Source organism: Gossypium arboreum, chromosome 11, assembly GCF_025698485.1.
Source record: "Gossypium arboreum isolate Shixiya-1 chromosome 11, ASM2569848v2, whole genome shotgun sequence".
In the NCBI taxonomy this organism is placed as follows: domain Eukaryota; kingdom Viridiplantae; phylum Streptophyta; class Magnoliopsida; order Malvales; family Malvaceae; genus Gossypium; species Gossypium arboreum.
In genome coordinates, this window is record NC_069080.1 from 60,896,861 (window position 1) to 60,905,644 (window position 8,784).

Consider the following 8,784-nt stretch of genomic DNA (forward strand, 5'->3'; position numbering starts at 1 on the left):
TCTTAACCATATTAATGCGCAAACTGACAAGATTCTAATTTCTACCAAATTTACCCAAATGGGCCTAGAAGCCCATTGGGCCCGATTTCAGCCCCTCGAGGCCCAACTTACCATCGTGCACCAAATCGTGCCCTTACCTATTCCAACGAACCCGATCATCGAACTTAGTGAATCTAACTAACCTATGAGCGTTCGCATGCTCACGAGTCCTCGAAATGCAAGAATTTCGGCATTTCGGCTTTTCGGCAAATATCGAGTTAAGCTACGAAAGAGGGTTCGTTACACACCTGTTTTGTGACGTTCACTAGCAAAGTCTCCCATGCCAACCTAAAATTAACCATCACCATACTTAGTGTACAAATCATGCTTATCAAACCCAAAATCCACCCTACCATATTCGGCCAAAGAACCCCCTAATGGCCATGGATCACTTACCTTCACCGAGTCTGACGCTCGATCCAAGTTATCCAAATCGATACCCAAAGCCTTACTGCTCCACCAAAGTTATCTACTCCGCTATACAAACCATAAGAATCAAATGAAAAAGCCCAATAAGGCCTATATCTGAAATCGGCAACCTCCCTAAACTGTAGGGGGTTTCGGCTTTTATCAACAGTTACTACTGGATCGATTAGAGTATGAATACTTACAACCGCCTTCCTTTGTACCACTTAGAGTTTGACAAAAGAAGGAATTGGCCACCAAAAAGTGAAGAGAAAAGAAGGTTGCTGGTCAACAATGGAATCGGCACAACCAAGCTTCACGGGTTTCGGCTTTTGTGGCTTTTCGGCAAAGATGAAGATAAGAAAGGGAGTAGTAGATGAAGCGAAAGGGAATAATGGACAGGTTTAGAAAAAGAAAAGAGAGAAAGATGAATGGAAAGGGTGCCAGTTTCGGTTAGAGAAGAAAATAAAAAGAAAAGAATGGTCCTACGGTGTTCAAACAGAGGAAAATTGGCACAATTATAGCCTAATGCCGAATATAGAACCCTCAAATTCCCCCTAGCCGATTTCTCCGCCCTAATCTCCCCTATTCAGCCAAATCTAATCCCTTTTTCACATCCCTAAAATCTCTCCCCTTACCACTCCTTAATCCATGCGTTTGACTGATTCAAGATCTCTCCTACAGAGTTCTATTCGGCTACAACTCTTGCATGCTTAAAGCATAAAAATTAACATCACATTTGCCATCACAGGGAATCGAACCCAGGTCTTCCCCCAACCACTTACACACCACCTTTTTTGCTCCCTAGTGGCATCACTTAGCCACTTTACCAGAGGCTCTTTTCTGATACATTTTACCCACAATTTTTAATAAGACCACCTATCCAAATCCTCTAACTTCTTAGTCCAAAATTCAAAAATACTACCGGGTTTTGGCCAACAAATGGGCCTTCCGTAAGCCTATTTACACCCTCCAATTATGAGTTTCACAACCAAATACCAAATTTTAAAAAAAAACTTTACCAAAATCTCGAAAATCACGAAAAACCCGAAAATCAGGATATTACAACTCTACCCTCCTTAAAGAAATTTCGACCTCGAAATTTTTACCTGCTCCAAACAGTTGAGGGTATTGCTGACTCATTGCTTCCTCGGTCTCCTAAGTAGCTTCTTCTTTGCCATGGTTTCTCCAAAGTACCTTCACTAATGGGACTGACTTCCTTCTCAGTACCTTGACGTCGTGATCAAGTATTTACACAGGTTCTTCTTCGAAGGTCAAATCTGACTATACTTCAATTTCTGTAACTGGCACGATATAAGTTGGGTGAGAATGATATTGCCTTAGCATGGACACATGAAAAACGTCGTGAATATGATCCAGCTCTGGAGGTAACTCTAGCTGATAAGCCACTAGCCCTATCCGCTTAATAATTCGATAAGGCTCAATAAACCGTGGACTCAACTTGCCCTTCTTACCAAATCTCAATATCTTCTTCCAAGGTGATACCTTCAAAAAGACCATATTCCCCACAGCATATTCAATATCCTTACGCTTCAGATAGGCATAAGACTTTTATCGGTCCGCTGCCTCCTTTAACCGATTCCTGATCACCTTAATTTTGTCTTCAGTATCTGCTACCAACTCTGGACCAAGTACTTGCCTTTCCCCCAACTCTACCCAACACGTAGGCGAACGACACCTTCGCCCATATAGTGCCTCATAAGGAGCCATCTGAATACTTGCTTGGTAACTGTTGTTATACGTGAACTCCGCCAATGGCAATTAGTCCTCCCAACTGCCTCTAAATTCAATAACACAACCTCTCAACATGTCTTCTAAAATCTGAATGACCCTCTCTGACTGCCCATCCTACTGAGGATGAAAGGCCATACTGAAATCCAATGGCATTCCCAATGCCTCATGCAACTTCTACCAAAATCGAGATGTAAACCTTGGGTCTCGGTTAGAAATTATCAATACTGGCACCCCATGCAACCGCACTATCTCCGCCACATACAACTTGGCCAGATTCTGAAGTGAGTAATCGGTTCGGAAAGGTATGAAATGGGCAGATTTTGTGAGCCTATCCACAATTACCCAAACTGAATCCTTCTTGGAAGGTGTCAACGGCAACCCACTTACAAAATCCATAGTTACCCTTTCCCACTTCCAAAGTGGTATCTTTACTGGCTGTAACAATCCTGAAAGTAGTTGATGCTCGGCCTTTACTTGTTGACACGTCAAACATTTCCCCACCAATTCGATCACTTCTCGCTTAAGTCCAGGCCACCAATATAGCTCTCGCAAGTCTCGGTACAACTTACTCCCTCCTGGATGCATAGCACAAGGTCCATTATGTGCCTCTTTTAAAACCATCAATCTCAAGTCAGAGTCCTTCGGCATACAAATTCTTCCTTGAAAACAAAGAACCCCATCATTATTTAACCCAAAATCTGGATTTTCCCCCTTCTCAACTTGCTGAAACTCAGAAACCAACGACTCATCCTCCAATTGTTGCTTCTTAATCTGCTCCACCCAAGTCGGTCTCACTTGTAACTCTGCCAATAAGCTTCCATCGTCATACAAATTTAAACGAGCAAACGTTGCCTTCAATTTCGCCACAGTCCTTCGACTTAACGTATTAGCCACGACATTTGCCTTACCTGGATGGTACTCAATCGAACAGTCATAGTCCTTTAACAACTCTATCCACCTTCGCTGTCAAAGATTCAGCTCCTTTTAAGTTAACAAGTACTTAAGTCTCTTGTGATCCGTATAAATAATGCATCTCTCCCCATCAAGTAGTGCCTCCATATTTTAAGCACAAAAATCACTACTGTCAACTCCAAGTCATGCGTAGGGTAGTTTACCTCGTGAGGCTTAAGCTGTCGTGAAGCATAAGCGACCACTTTACCCTCTTGCATCAACACGTAGCCCAAACCTACATGTGACGCATCACTGTACACAGTGAAATCCTTACTAGATTCTGGCAGAATCAACACTAGCGCTTCTGTTAAAACCTTCTTCAGCTTCTCAAAAGCCTATTGCTGCTTATTCGTCCAAACAAATGGTGCTCCCTTCCTTATAAGTTTCATTAACAGTGCTGCCAACACAGAAAATCCTTCCACAAATCTCCAATAATAACTTGCCAACCCTAGAAAACTTTGAATTTCTGTTACTGACCTCGGTGGCTTCCATTCCAGAATTGCCTCAATATTTCGAGGGTCCACCTTGATTCCCTCAGCAAACACAACATGCCCCAAGAAAGTGACTTCCTTAAGCCAAAACTCGCACTTACTAAACTTTGCATAAAGTTACTTTTCCCTTAGCACTTGCAGCACAATACGAAGATGCTCGTCATGCTTCTCTTCCATTTCCGAATACATCAAGATATCATTGATAAATACGACCACAAACCGATCCAAGTACGGCTGAAACACCCGATTCATTAAATCTATGAATGCTGCCGGTGCATTAGTCAAACCAAAGGGCATAACCAGAAACTCGTAATGACCATATCTAGTTTTGAATGTCGTCTTGTAAATATCCACTTCTTTGACTCTCAACTGATAATATCCTGATCGAAGGTCGATCTTATAAAATACCGAGGCTCCTCTTAGTTGGTCGAACAGATCGTCGATTCTTGGTAACGGATACTTGTTCTTGATCGTCAGTTTATTCAACTGTCGATAGTCAATACACATTCGCATGGTCCCATCTTTCTTCTTTACGAACAACACTGGTGCGCCCTATGGGGAAACACTTGGTCTTATAAACCCTGTATCCAACAGTTCCTGAATCTGTGCTTTCAATTCTACCAGCTCCTTTGCTGCCATCCTATAAGGCGTAATGGACACAGGAGCTGTTCCAGGTAACAAGTCGATTCCGAACTCGACTTCTCTATTTGGATGTAATCCAGGAAGTTCCTCCAGAAATACATCTTGAAATTCTTTAATGGTCCCAACTGACTCCACAGTTATCCCCTCAGGTTCAACTTGACTTACAAATGCCAAGTACGCCTCACAGCCTTTCTGAATCAACTTCTCAGCTCTTAAAGCCGAAACAACATTGGAAAAATAATTCCTTCGTTCCCCTATGACCATTATCTCCTCAACTTTGGCAGTTCTTAGTACCATTCTGTTAGCAGTACAATCCAACGTCGCCCTATGCTTAGCTAGCCAGTCCATTCCTAATATAAGATCAAAATCCCCACATGGCAGCTCCATCAAATCTCCTACAAATATCTTATCTTGTGTATCTAAAGGCACCGCCCTAAAGAGTTTATCTATCTTAACCGAGTGTCCTAAAGGGCTTATCACCAATACCACACTCACCGTCTCCTCGGGAAGCACACCCAAAGTCCCAAATACATCACAAGCAACATACGAGTGTGTGGAACCCACATCAATCAAAGTAGTGTAAGGCGTGCTATGAATGAATAACGTACCGGTTATAACATCAGGAGCATCACCCTCCTTACGACGTTGTGCAGCATAAACCAACGCCGACTTTCGAGCTTCAGCATGTCTAGCACCCCTGCCAGGTGCCCCACGTCCTCGTCTATTTCCATTGCCACCTCTACCTTGCCCACGACCTCTCTATGATTGTGGTCCTCCTCGCTGTGGTTGGACATCCCTTTGCTCCGCAGCTAGTTCTTGAGCTGCTTTCCGAGGAAATTCTCTGAACTTATGCTCCTTTGACCCACAACGAAAACATGCTCCAGTACTTTTCCAGCACTCCCCCATATGCACCCTACCACAGTCCCTGCAAGCCTGCGGTCTAAAAGTATTCACTGGAACTGCTCCAATCGGTTCGTCCATTCTAGCTCTTTTAACATACCTATTTGTAGCACTCGAGGGTCCAGAATCCCTCCTAAATCTGGGTCGATCCTTCTCACGATTTTGCCGTTCAGTTCTCTTTACTTCCTCGGCTAGCTTAGCCTTTTCTACCAACACAGCGAAATCACGCTCCCTCTCTGGAGCTATCAGTATCCTAAGCCCATCGCGGAGGCCATTCTTAAATCGAACACTGCGCTCATATTCAACAAGAACTATCATTGGGCGTATCAACTCGACCTTAAAATTCGCCTCATACTCCATAGCTTTTATTACCACGAGTCGATTCAAAAATTCCTTTCGACGGGCATCCACATAACTAGCTCCAATATACCTCCCCTTAAAAATAGTCTTGAACAATTCGCAGGTTACTAGTTCAATCGGGGTACTCTCCCTCACAATGATCCACCACCGGTATGCCTCGTCTCGTAGCAACGACACAACCCCCTTCAGCTTTTGCTCCACAGAGCAATCTAAATCGTCCATAATCCGTTCTATTACCTCTATCCAATATTCAGCCACATTTGGGGCTACTCCAGATACGCCCCTAAAAACTTCTGCTCCATTAGCCTAGAGTCGCTCCGAGATGGATCCCCTATTTACTGTCCCGGTGCTCGCTCCAGCAACCCTTTCCAAAACCCTTAACATTGCTTGGGACAACGCATCATCCCCCGCAGCTCGATCATAAGACCCAGTCTCAGTTGCCTGTGGCACAGATGCCTCCTCAGCTGGCCTATTCCCCGAGGATGAAGATTCCGCTTGCACCCTTTCGCGACCACGTCCGCGGCCTCATCCAGGAGTTCCTCTTGTACTCATATCAAATTATCTGATTATGAATTTTATGATATTAGTATAATGTTCAATTGTTTATTATGAGATGTCTTATGGAAATATAGCAGTTCAAGGATTGTTTTCGCAACGTCATAGCCTAGCTACTGTCTCATTCCTACCGTTTTACAGCTCTACCCTATCTAAAGTATCATAGTAGGGTCTCAGTTCTATTCATAGCATCATATCATTATCACGTAAAAGAGAGTATACTTACAGACTTGGTGCCGAGGATTCAGTGTGCCACTTCTTTCTCCAAAAATAAAAAAAACATGCATTTGGTCACAACAAGTAGAAATTTTAATTTTGACTTGACTTTTCAAAACCATTTCCAAAAATACCCCTCTTAGGCCTAAGTTTCGAAAAGATTTTCGGACCTAATCCACAGCCGAGTTGTTGCAACCTAGGCTCTGATACCACTAAACGTAACACCCCAAACCCGGCCCAGACGTTACGGCTGAATCTGACGTGCCACATTGAAGTTAAAAATCCACGTTTTGTTTTAGCACTTTAAAACCAACTTTTGTTAAGCTTAACCAAGTGAATGGAAGCTGGGCACTAGGTAGGAATCCGTAACAGAGGAGGTGAGCCATGAAGGCTGCTTAAGTACCAAGCTCTTCGATTGGATCCAATCCTAGACATGGCCACAACCATTACCACACTTTGGTATAACGGGTTGAAATCTCTTTGAGTAGATATCTTTGATAGATCGAATGATCGTGACGTTATGTTATTTTGAAAATAAGTATCGTTTTGAAATCGCATTCTAAGTCTAGCCCATCCAAATTATTATCAACCAGTTTAAAGTTATTAAAAATAAAATAACCCCAGAAAAGGAAAAAAAATAAAGTTAAAATGGCCTTATTACAACCCAAAAATAAATAATAAATAAGGTAGACTACAGAAAACCAATCACTTATTTCAAAAGCCCAGAAGCGATCACTGTGGCCACTCTGAATCCCCTCTGGCTCCAAGTCCCCAAATCAAGGCTCACCAACAAGGTTAAGGAAAGGGGTGAGTTTGGAAACTTAGTGTGCAACAAGCCCCTTTCAGAGCCCAAAACAATATCAGCCTGCTGGGCCTAAGCCCAAATTCAATCTCAATATATACTGGGCCGAAGCCTTTACATTATTCATGTCGCTGGGCCGAAGCCTTTTCATTATTCATATCACTGGGTTGAAGCCTTTACTGTAACAATATGGCCCATAGGCCCTTTTAAATAACACATGCAACATCAATGAACATATGCAAGCCCATTTGAAGAGACTACTCATCCCACCAACCGCTACTCTCCACCCGTACCAACCAAGCTCTCCATGTGGGAAATAACTCAACCCACCCAACCAAACTCTCCACTGGCAGCATAGCTAATTTATCATATAACTGGAGGCGTAACCTCCTTTAATAACTAGGGCAAAAGCCCTTTTTGATAAACTGGGGCAAAAGTCCTTTTCGGTAAACTGGGGCATAGCCCTTTTGCACTTCCTCCATCCATATAAACCCAACCCATGCATAAATGAATACATCATGTGCATATCATACATATCATGTGCATATCGTATCAAATCATATATATATCAAAATCTCATGCATCAAACTCATAATTAAACCTTAGGGGTAAAATGGTCATTTTTACCTAGGGACAAAACCGTCATTTTCATATTATAAGGGTAATTTTGTAATTTTACCAAATATTAGGGTTCTCCGTGTTCATTATCAGTTACTAACAATTTCATGTGTTTTGATAGCGATTCTAGCCCATTCTTAGCGAAACCGAGTTATTGGGCCAAAAACCCCTAATGGGCCCTACCTAGCCGGATTAGTCATCTAGGCCCATTTAGTCCAATTCCATAACGGTCTTAGCTGTATTAATGCACAAACTGACAAGATTCTAATTTCTACCAAACTTACCCAAATGGCTCAGAAGCCTATTGGGCCCGATTTCAACCCCTCGAGACCCAACTTACCATCGTGCCCCAAATCGTGCCCTTACCTGTTCCAATGATCCCGACCATCAAAATTAGTGAATCTAACTAACCTATGAGCGTTCGCATGCTCATGAGTCCTCGAAATGCTAGAATTTCGGCATTTTGGCTTTTCGGCAAATATCGAGTTAAGCTACGAAAGAGGGTTCGTTACACACCTGTTTTGTGACGTTCACTAGCAAAGTCTCCCATGCCAACCTAAAATTAACCATCACCATACTTAGTGTACAAATCATGCTTATCAAACCCAAAATCCACCTTACCATATTCGACCAAAGAACCCTCTAATGGCCATAGCTCACTTACCTTCACCGAGTCTAACGCTCGATCCAAGTTATCCAAATCGATACCCCAAGCCTTGCTGCTCCACCAAAGTTATCTACTCCACTATACAAACCATAAGAATCAAATGAAAAAGCCCAATAAGGCCTATATTTGAAATCGGCAACCTCCCTAAACTCTAGGGGGCTTTCGGCTTTTGTCAACAGTTACTACTGGATCGATTAGAGTACGAATACTTACCACCCTCTTCCTTTGTACCACTTAAAGTTAGACAAAAGAAGGAATTGGCCACCAAAAAGTGAAGAGAAAATAATGTTGCTGGTCAACAATGGAATCGGCACAACCAAGCTTCACGGGTTTCGGCTTTTGTGGCTTTTTCGGCAAAGGTGAAGATAAGAAAGGGAGTAGTA